The sequence below is a fragment of the Acinonyx jubatus genome, chromosome E2, assembly GCF_027475565.1.
Source record: "Acinonyx jubatus isolate Ajub_Pintada_27869175 chromosome E2, VMU_Ajub_asm_v1.0, whole genome shotgun sequence".
Lineage (NCBI taxonomy): Eukaryota > Metazoa > Chordata > Mammalia > Carnivora > Felidae > Acinonyx > Acinonyx jubatus.
In genome coordinates this window covers 26,477,557-26,489,222 of record NC_069396.1, presented here as the reverse complement: position 1 = coordinate 26,489,222, position 11,666 = coordinate 26,477,557, and the positions used below count along the sequence as shown (strand labels likewise).

The 11,666-nt window shown below is 43.2% G+C and overlaps 1 long non-coding RNA gene across 1 annotated transcript; it reads left to right on the top strand.

Moving 5' to 3' along the window:
- Positions 1–872: 872 nt before the first annotated feature.
- On the top strand, positions 873–10,328 carry LOC128313213 (uncharacterized). Its single transcript, XR_008293583.1, has 3 exons — positions 873–1,576; positions 2,136–2,386; positions 6,441–10,328. It is a non-coding gene; the product is annotated as an uncharacterized LOC128313213 (long non-coding RNA).
- The last annotated feature ends 1,338 nt before the right edge of the window (positions 10,329–11,666 follow it).

The following is an 11,666-nucleotide window of genomic DNA, read 5'->3' as shown; positions in this document are numbered from 1 at the left end:
TCTTTCTCTCTCTCTTTCTCCCTCTGCCCCCACTCATACACACACTCTCTCTAAAAAAAGAAAGAAAAATGAACACAAAGGAAAATCCATTATACATAACAAATTAGGAATAGTACAAATCACATTCTCTGATCATAACACAATAAACCTAGAAATAAAAAGTAGAAGCAGAACATCAACCATTTGAGGATGTCAGCATTTTCTATCAAACTACCCTTGGACAAAAAATAAATGTATAGACTTTTTGGGAAATAATGCTGATGAAAACACCACCTTCAAAACCCATGGATAGAGCTGCACTCAGAGGAAAATGGGTAGTCTTGCCACACTCCTTACTGAATAATAAAGAAATCTAAACTACAGCAGGCAACCTAGTTTTCCCAAGAAACAGGGAGAAGGAATGTGGTTTTTGCTTTGGGAGTTCCCTGAGAGAGCTGGCCATTTTATTAAACTCCCCAGAGTCACAGCTCTAGTCTAGGAAAATACTCAAAGAGGCAAACCAATAAATACCACAAGTCCAAGGCTTAGTCAAAACTCAGTAAATTAGACATTAGTGTTTTGTTGGTTTTTTTCTTAAATATAATATAATTCACATACCATCCAATGCATCCACCTAAAATTTTAAATTTAGTGGCTTTTAGCATATTCACAGACTCATGCACCCACCACTACAATCAATTTTAGAATATTTTCATTACCATTAAAAAAAAATATGCCCTTTGGCAGTCACTCTCCCTTTGTCCCCAGTAACTCCCACTCCAGCACCTGACAGCCACAATTCTGCTTTCTGTCTCTGGATTTGTCTATTCTGGATAGAGGGAATGGGGGGGGGGGGTGACCTCTTGACCGGTGCAGGGGTGACAAGAAATCTCTGAAATGCAGTGCTTCTAACTAGATGGAGCCAGCTGGTTGCGTGACACTGTGAATCTATTGAACGCCGCAGATTCGTGCTTTAGAACGGTCAAGTTTATATTTTGTGTACTCTAGCACAATACTAATTTTAAAAATCCAAACCAGTATTTGTGAAGTCATTGATCAGGATCATACCTAAGACTTAGTCATGCATATTTAAGTGAGTTATTTTTTGTCACATTATATTAAGAGAAACAACAAACACCAGCAGCGAAATAGCACCCCGAACAACAAATATTTAAGCTTATTTAACAAAAACAAGGAGTGTAGGCATTTTGTTTCTTCAACAGAAAAGTACGATAATTCTAACAAAACGAACACACAGAGTGAAAAACCGTTTTTCATTGTAACTACGGAACGTGCTGTTGCATTTCCGTAGACTATGCCGAGGGAAGGGGAGAGGTCTGGAATATCAGGTCACGAGGCTGTCTTCCCCCTGCTCTCTTTCTCTTTGTTTACTGATGAGGGAGGGAAGACAATCCTGCAGCCTCTTCAAGTCCTGGGAGCCTTCTCACTTCAGCAGCATTAAAACCACGCGGACACGGACAGAGGGAGCGATTGCCTCGCTGGCTGCCACCCAACCTCTTCGCTCGCCCCTCGGGACCACCCGCAGCCAGCGGACGAGGGACAAATCATTGCCCCCACAGGCTGTCTGACCCTGAAGGTAATAACACTCAAAGAAATGGCATTGAATTCGAGAGCAAATTCAAGGCATCTGCCATGCTTGTGCTAAACATCCTCTTGTTTCCAAGTAAGGGAACGTGGCGGTCATTTTCTGAACGGTCTGGGATTTTGGGAAGAAAATGATTCAAGAATGCAGCAATCAAGCATTCATGCGGTGGTTTGTGATATTGGCTGCACATGAGAATCATCTGGGGGCTTTGAGAAACCTCTGTGTTCTCCCTGGTCCCACCCCAGACCGGCTGAGTCAGATGCTGAGGGGCCTTGGCTCCCCAGGTGGTTCCAACACGCATGCAGAGCACGAGAAGCTCGCTTCCTGACAATTCAGGTGGAAACACCTTCAGCCGCCAGCACCGAAGCTACTCAACTTTGCAGGAATACACCTGTAGGAGGAACCAAAGCCCTCTCAAAGGACCCTTCAGCTGTTGTGCTGGGAAAGCTCTGGGCAAGCTCAGTGGTGGGGGGGACAAGACGCAGGTGAGCCAGGCTCCCGTTCACTCACCCGCTACTCATCTGTTCACTTATTCACTCCATGTTTCTAGGCTCCCCTCTGTGCCAAACCCTGGAATGGGCCCTGGGGAAACCAAGTCAGAAAGAAGGCCTGGTGCCTCCCTCAGAAATCTCGAAGTCTGGCAACCAGGTGCAAGAGGTGCTCTGGAAGAAGCCATGGGCTTTCAGGGGAAGGAGCCTGTCACCTAGGTCACCTAGCCTGGCAGAGCAGGAGGAGGGAGCATCCTTGAAGACAGCTTTCCGAAGGAGGGGACACCTGACTGGAGACATGGTGATGGACCAGGTATGAGCCGAGTGCTACACTTCTGAGAGATAGCAGCAAATCCCCTGTGAGTGGGGTTCTCAGCCTGAGATGCACCTGGAACCAACTCGGAGCTTCTAAGTGTATCCACCTCTGGCCCCAAGTCCAGAGGCCCTGGTCTAACTAGTCCGCAGTGGGGCCTGGGCACTTGTATGTTTTATAAATGTCGTAATTTTTTTATTGAGGTGAAATTCACATAACATAGAATTAACCATTTTAAAGCAAACAGTTCAGTGGCATTTAGTACATTCACATTCACCGCCTCTATTTGGTTCCAAAACACATTCGTCACCCTAAAATAAAACCTGTATGCGTTAACCAGTCACTCCCCATTTCACTCTTACCCCAGCCCCTGGCAACCATAAATCTGCTTTCTATCTCTACGGATTTAACTACTCTGGATATTTTACGTAAAAGGAATCCTACAAAATGGGACCTTTGTATCTGCCTTCTATCACTTAGCATAATGCTTTCAAAGTTCAGCCGTGTTGGGGCATGTGTCAATACCTTATTCCTTTTTAGGGCAAGATAATAGTCCATCATACGGATATTGCATAATTTGTTTATCCACTCATCTATCGCTGGACATGTGGCTTGTTTCCACCTTTTGGCTACTGTGAATAGTGCTATGAACATTCGTACACAAATGTTTAACATCTATTTTCAATCCTTTTGGGTATATACTGGACATATGTAGTTGTTTCTTGTTTTTTTTTAATTTATTATTTTGAAAGAGAGTGTGAGAAAGCACGTGCGTGCACTCAAGCAGAGGAGGGGCAGAGAGGGAGGGAGTAAGAGAGAGAGAATCCCAAGAAGGATCCATGCTGCCCGCACGCAGCCCAACACAGGGCTCAATCTCACAAACCGTGAGATCACAACCTGAGCCAAAATCATGAGTCAGGCACTCAACCAACTGAGCCACCCAGGTACCCCTGGATGTCTGTAGTTTTTGAAAGCTCCCTGAAGATACTAACACGTAGCCAAGGTTGTAAGTCACTAATTTGGAACACCGGTTGAATAGATTCCCAGGCCTTGCTCTGGACAGTCTAATTTCGCGACTTAAGGAATCTCTCTTCCTGGCCCTCTCTCTGCCTTGGCATCTCCTTCCTCTGCCTCGACAGGCCAGCCTACCTGTCAGCCTCAGAAGTGCCTCGGCCAATGGCCAACGTGCGCCTTATTAAGTGCAGGAACAACTCCTTCTGCTCCGAGGGAGGTCCCTCCCTGCCCCAGCCCAGCAATCCAGGCTGGTTCCTCTGGGGCTCCCTCCAGGTGAGGCCCAGAAGCTGCTCATCCTTCCTGCCTGGGCCAGCCCCTGCTCCTGATCTCCTGTGGAAGATTCTTGGGCACTCCTATCCCCCAAGAACAAATCATCACGTTTACCGATGGTGCAGTCTTGGTTGATCTTTACGGCCCAAAGCCCTCTGACTCCGTAAGGACATATTAGGTCAGAGACACCTCCACCAGTCACATTCACAGGACATCCCAGTGTGAAGCATCGGTATTTTCGCTATCAGGTGACCACACAGTTGTCACCAAGAGTTGTTTATATTTGTGTCACTAAAAGGCCCATCCTGGAGATTTTCCCCAAGCAAAGGAAGCCGCCCTAAAACTGATCAAACTCCAGATACAGAAAACTGACCACTTTCAAAAGGCACTTCTGCAGCTTCAAAAAAATTGAAGTGCGTGGGTTCTGGTTACTTAGATAAACCCAAATAGTATGGATCCTGGCACCAGTGTCAAATTCAGGGACATCGTGGGGTCTGTGTGACTACTCACAAACATACCTGGTGTGAGCTCCAGCAGGGGTAAGAAGGCCACCTTCCTCCCCTGACAGCTAGGGAAGCAGACTTGTTTGCCTCAGTGTGAGGGGTAAAGGTGGCTCCAAAGAGCTTGAGAAATACAAAAATTTGACAATGCTCTTGTGTCACCTAAGTCCCATTCCATAAGTCAGAAAGCAAAACCACTTTAATACATTTAATCTAAATGTAGAAATACTTCTGGCATTTTACTTTTAGTATGGGTCAAACCCTGCTTGATGCATCAGCACATGTTATCTCCTTTAATCCTCACAGTGACCATGTGAGGTAGAATTTATTATCCACATTTTAAAGATGAGGATGGGGCAGCCTGGCTGGCTCTGTCGGTAGAGTGTGCAGCTCTTGATCTCAGGGTTGTGGGTTCAAGCCCCATGTTGGGTGTAGAGAGTACTTAGAAATAAAATCTGTATTTAAAAAAAATTTTTTAATGGTTATTTTATTTCTGAGGGAGAGACAGCATGAATGGGGGAAGGGCAGAGAGAGAGAGGGGGGGGGGGACACAGAATCCGAAGCAGGCTCCAAGATGTCAGCATAGAGCCTGACACGGGGCTCAAGAACCGTGAGATCATGACCTGAGTGAAGCCGGATACTTAACCAACTGAGCCACCCAGGCGCCCCAAAAATAAAATCTTAAAAAAATCATAATAAAGAGGAGGAGATTGAGGCCCAGAGAGGTTAATCAACTTGCCCAAGGTCACACAGCTATTAAGTAATGGATCTGGGATGCAAACCTAGATCTGTTTGACTTCAAAGTATGTGGCTGTAAATGATGAATATTCTCTCAAAAAGTGTATTTCGGGAAAGGAATGACCTACTGATCTGCACAGATGCTGCACCCACTCAGAGCGGTAAGAAGGATCTAAAAAGGATATCTACTGGGCGTGCTTAAAAAATAGAACGTGATGTAAGCTAAGTGCTAGACCGCACGGTCTGTAGGAGGCAAAGGACCCGGGGAACATCCCTAGTTCACAACACTCAGCACCGTGCTGGGTACGAGTTGTGCTGGCTGAAATTGGTCGCTAATGACGTCCCACTTGATCTTAGATTGCTCTTTCAAATGTAATAACTAATAAATCCATAAAGCTGCATCTTTCTAGAGCTCCTATTCCACAAGGTAAGGTTGTAAAACGTCATTCATTTTGGACAACACAAGTTGTTCCAGAGGCTAAGAGGATTCCAAGAGAGTGGCAGCAGAAATGGGAACACTCTTTCCTCACGTGGGTAAGTTCTGGGCTCTCATTCTTTCCTAAGGTGACCACACACATATTATCACCCATCCATCGTCCAAGCAAGTCCAGCCAGGGAACTCGCATAGTTAAACATTTCCATCCTCAGGCCGCCTGGCCAACCAAATGCCACTCTGGCACTTGCGTGCGGTGATCATTTAGGCCGGCAGGCGGCGATCTTGCCCGCGACATTCTACCTTCGCGGTTTCTCAACCGGGCAGCTAGATGCGGCACTCAGGCCAAGTTAACTGAAAAGGTTTCTCGGCTGAGGACTCCTTGGCACAGCTGGTATTTGCAATAGCAAAAGAAAGTGTCAGAAGCAAGCGTGCTTTCTCTGCTTTCTCATGACTGCTTTTAGAAGGAACTGCTTTAAACAAAGAAGCAGAATTGCTTGCTTTTGTCAACTTTCTGAAAATGTATTATTCAACTAATTAAAACTTGAATTACAATCTTGGTGGGTTGGGTTTTTTTTTTCCATTAATGTCAGATGGCCTTTTCATCTGCCTCATTTTCCAAGGTAGTTTAGTATCTCAACTTCCTTCCTACCTTCTTCCTTCCTTCCCTCCCTCCTTCCCTCATTCCTTCCTTCCTTCCACTTATTTATTTTTTTTTAAATGTTAACGTTTATTTTTGAGAGAGACAGTGTGAGCATGAGTGGGGGAGGAGAAGAGAGAGACACACACACACACAGAATCCAAAGCAGGCTCCAGGCTCTGAGCTATCCACACACAGCCCATAGCCCAACGCAGGGCTTGAACCCACAACCTGTGAGATCATGACCTGAGCCGAAGCCCGACGCTTAACGGACAACCACCCAGGCGCTCCCGGACTTTCTTTTAAATGAATTCTCAAAATAGAGTCTGAACAGGCTGACTGGCCTTGCAGGAAAATGTCTGTCTGCCACTGTCACCCTCACTGGGTGGCAGCATTTAGAACACTATTTCTGCTTCACCAAAACTTGGGGTTTCAGCTGCTTTTCGGTTTCCCTTGCAGAATCTCATGGACGGGGTGTGAACCCAGGAGACTGAGAAGGGTACTTGTTTTTGTGTTGGAGATCAAAGGTAAGGTGCTATTTGATAGAAATTCTCTGCTGCTCTCAAAACAAACAAAACCTGCTTAAAAACCAGTAATTTCATGAAGACCCAGGTGCCAAGTGGCACAGAGAGGCAGAGGGGGATGACGCTTCGAGATTGGCAAAGACAAAGCTCTGTACAGAAGTGGTGTTTAAACCCCGTTTTGGTCAATTTGAATAGATAAAAGTCACTGTTTGTAAACTGGAATTGTAAATGAAAGCTCAAAAAATCCAAGCCTCAAAGGAGAAAATTGTAATCAAAATTCGTTTTTTTTTCTTTTCATGTAATCTTTATTTTTTTTAATTTAATTTTTTATTTTTTTAAATTTACATCCCAATTAGTTAGCATATAGTGCAACAATGATTTCAGGAGTAGATTCCTTAGTGCCCCTTACCCATTCAGCCCATCCCCCCTCCCACAACCCCTCCAGCAACCCTCAGTTTGTTCTCCATATTTGTGAGTCTCTTTTGTTTTTCCCCCTCCCTGTTTTTATATTATTTTTGTTTCCCTTCCCTTATGTTCATCTGTTTTGTCTCTTAAAGTCCTCATATGAGTGAAGTCATATGATTTTTGTCTTTCTCTGACTAATTTCACTTAGCATAATACCCTCCAGTTCCATCCACGTAGTTGCAAATGGCAAGATTTCATTCTTTTTGATTGCTGAGTAATACTCCATTGTATGTATATACCACATCTTCTTTATCCATTCAGCCATCGAGGGACATTTGGGCTCTTTCCATATTTGGCTATTGTTGACAGTGCCGCTATAAACATTGGGGTGCATGTGTCCCTTCGAAACAGCACACCTGTACCCCATGGATAAATGCCTAGTAGTGCAATTGCTGGATTGTAGGGTAGTTCTATTTTTAATTTTTTGAGGAACCTCCATACTATTTTCCAGAGTGGCTGTACCAGCTTGCATTCCCATCAAAATTCATTTTTAAAAGATGATCAGGGGAGCCTGGGTGGCTCAGTCAGTTTAGCACCAACTTTGGCTCAGGTCATGATCTCACGGTTCATGGGTTCGAGCCCCACATGGGGCTCTGTGCTTGCAGCTCGGAGCCTGGAGCCTGCTTTGGATTCTGTATCTGTCTCTCTGTCCCTCCCCTGCTCACACTCTGTCTCTCAAAAATAAATAAGCATTAAAAAAAATTAAAAATAAATGAATAAAAGGTGATCAACACACAACCCTTTTGGATTTACACACATTAGAGGTATTCCAAACTCATTTGTTTGGGAAGATGAAAACAGGCATCGCTACTCAGAGCACAGATGAGTTTTTCCGGAAGCTCACCTGGAAATGCAATTGTATGATGTCCATGAAGTTAGGAGTAAGTATTGAGCAAGTAGAAACACTGGGATGGAGTGTGTGCTTGTCTCACTCAAACCTTTCTCCTGCAAGAGAATTCTGTTCCCACCTTGCTGGCAGGATGGAGCTACTCCCCACTGCTTGGGGGAGCCTTCTCTCCTGCTTTTGCCTTTCCCCTAACTTTGAGCTCCATTTTGTTGTCTCAAGGAAAACCACAGTGGCTGTCTTTCTGTTCTGCCCCTGACAAGGAAGCCTGTCCTTGGAAAGGGCAGAACTCAGACCAGCTCCCTCGTTTACAGAAGCGGGGCTAGTGACTTGCCTGGGTCACCTTGACTTACACAGCTGGGATAGAGGCAGCAGATCTGATGTCTGGTTAGGAGTTTTTTCCTTTGCATCCCAAGTGCCTAAGACCAACCTGATGCGACTGTGCGTGTAGGAAATTGCCTTGGAACATCTCATGACCAAGTCCCCAGAAAGTTCTCTCTGGGTCACTGACAGAACTTAGTTCCCGTGATGTGAAAACCACAGGAATGGTGAATTTGCAGAATATTCTGTGGGGTTTTTTTTATGGCTATAATCTGATGAATAAAAGAGATTTTAAAAAATAATAATTATTTGCATAAATACCCTGGCTTTTTTATTAGAGTCTAACCTTTTTGAGGGTAGAGAACGTGTTACATTCATTTCTATAAAGTCTATAATTCCCTCTCTACTCACACTTGATGTCCAATAAGTATTCCTTGTTTGATTGAATAGGGATGGCTCTGAATTGAAGCCTGGATTGAAAAATTCAAAGCAATGGCAGGATTTTTCTTACCTCTGACTTTTAGCCCTTTTTCTCCCTGTGACCAGGCCTCCTGGAAGTTTTCCTCTTCTCTCTCAAACTTTTTCTCTGTGACACTCATTGGATATCTCGTCGCATACAGCCTTTTCCTGTTTCTTACTTCATATGCAACATTTAATTTTCCCAGCAAGGTTGTCCTCAAAGGTCAGGCTAATGTTTCCTGTGCTATGATATCCAAGTCAGTACGTGGTACCGTGCTAGGCCCATAGACAAATTCCAAAGACTATTGAAAAGAACAGCTTCAGAACTGGTAAGAATCTACATGATGCTTTTAGATAACATTTTATTTTTTAAGTTCTCTCTCAGAAATTATTCCTTTTGTGGGGCACCTGGGTGGCTCAGTCCGTTAGCGTCCAACTTCAGCTCAGGCCATGATCTCACAGTTTGTGAGTTCGAGCCCCACGTCGGGCTCTGTGCTGACAGCTCAGAGCCTGGAGCCTGCCTCAGATTCTGTCTCCTCTCTCTGCCCCTCCCCTACTTGTGCTCTGTCTCTCAAAAATAAATAAATATAATTTTTAAAATTTTAAAAAAAGAAATTCCTTTTTTGACAACATAACACGTTTTTAATTTTCAAATTTTATTCAAAATAGTTTTTTAGTTGATGTACTTTATTTTTCATTGTGAACTTTACATAACATGAAAGATACCATCTTAACCATGTTTAAGTGTATGGTCCAGTGGTATCGAGTACATTCATATCGCTATATACTTATGTCCAGAACTTTTCTCATCTTACAAACCTGATACTCTGTATGCATCAAAAAATAACTCCCTATATTCCTCCCTCCCCAGCTCCTGGTAAGCACCATTCTACTTTTTGTGTCTCTATAAATTTGACTAACTTAGTGGTTTATGTTAGTGGAATGGTACAGTTTTTATATTTTCGTGACTGGCTTGTTTGACTTAGTATGATGTCTTTCATCCACACTGTAGTAATGTCAGGATTTCCTTTCTTTTTAAGGCTGAGTACTATTCCATTTGTATGTTTATGTCACATTTTGTTTATTCATCCCTCCACCAGTGGACAGATTAGGATGGATTGGGTTGCTTCCACCTCTTGGCTGTTGTGATTAATGCTGGTGTGAATATGGATGTACAGATATCTATCCCAGTCCTTGTTTTTAATTTATTCAGGTATATACCCAGAGATGTAATTGCTGGATCATATGGTAATTCCATTTTTAATTTTTTGAAGAACCTCCATACTGTTTTCCATAGTGGCGATGTCATTTTACACTCCTACTGGCAGGACACTAGGGTTCCAATTTCGCCACATCCTTGCCAATGCTTGTTGTTTTCTGTTGTTTATGTCTTTGTTTCTAATGGTCATCCTAATGAGAGTGAAGTGGTGTCTTATGGTGGTTTTGATTTGCATTTCCCTGATGATTAGTGATGTTGAGCATCTTTTCTTGTACTAAATGGCCATTTTAATTTTTTTTTTATTTTTAGTGTTTATTTTTGAGAGAGAGAGAAAGAGAGACGCAGTGTGAGCAGGGGAAGGGCAGAGAGAGAGGGAGACACAGAATCCGAAGCAGGCTCCAGGCTCTGAGCGGTCAGCACAGAGTCCGACGCGGGGCTCGAACTCATGAACTGTGAAATCATGACCTGTGCCAAAGTTGGATGTTTAACTGACTTAGCCACCCAAGTGCCCCTAAATGGCCATTTTTATATCTTCTTTGGAGAAATGTCTATTCCTTTTCTGCCCATTTTATTTATTTTTTAAAATGTTTATTTATTTATTTTTGAGAGAGAGAGCATGCGCACAAGTGGGGGAGGGACAGAGAGAGAGAGAGGCACACAGAGTGTGAAGCAGGCTCCAGGCTCTGAGCTGTCAGCACAGAGCAGGGCCCTGCATTAGCAGAGCTCACACCCACGAACCGTGAGATCATGACATGGGCAGAAGTCAGACGCTCAGCTAACTGAGCCACACAGGCACCCCTCTGCCCATTTTGAAATCAAGTTATTTGGGTTTTTTGTTGTTGAGTTGTAGAAGTTGTTTCAATAATCTGGATATGTATGATTTGCAAATATTTTCTCCCATTTCATGGGTTGCCTTTTCACTCTTGACCTTATCCTCTGATGCACAAAAGTTTTTAATTTTGATATAGTATAGTTTATTTTTCTGTCTATACTTTTTGTGTCTTATCCAAGAACAAACTAACAATTTTAGAGTGCAGTGCAGTCCCCCAAAATGGTTTCTAAGCCTAAAATATTAGAATTGGACATCATCCTAAAGTAGGGAGTGTCATTTTTTCATTCTCTTAAAATAACAGGTGAATTGAATGAGTAAGTATCGTTTTGATTAGGGGTTGTGTGGCCATTACTAGGAATGTTTGAGTGTTATGTCTGTGTTGTGCCTGGATAGGTAATGTGAGAGCCAGAGTCAGCTGCTTACACGGTTTTCCTGCAAGATGTGAACATACGTGTCCTCTGTTAATCAATAGGTTTGGCTTACAGTAGGTTTGGTTACAATGAAAACATGGTAGAGGTTTTCATTGCTGGGTGAATCTCTGTCCTTCTCAGAATACCTGTAAGAAGCAGAAGGGTACAGACATGGTCCCACAGACATAATTAATGAGGGGAAAATGTCAGGAGTCTCAGAAAAAAATTGTTACTCTTGGAGTTTTAACTGACCAAATATTATAAATTTTATCTGAAAAACATACATACAACAAAGACGTAGAATAAAATTTATACCTCAGAAAACAAAGGGTGATTACGTGAACATGTGACTCTAATAACAGGAGAGGAAGAGAGGCTTGAATTATGCTTTGATGGCAACTTGGTGCTTACCCTAGTATCAGGACTATCAAAAGGTTCAAGTATGATTTCCAGAACATTCTGCCTGACCCCAAAAGTATTTATCTTTGCAACTCATTTATGGTGTCCATAAAGTTACCTATGTCTACTCTATCGGATTTTTAAAAGTTTCTTCTACATTTTCCCCCAATTTGAAAACTTTCCTATGGGCTCACACGAAAAGAGCAAGCTCA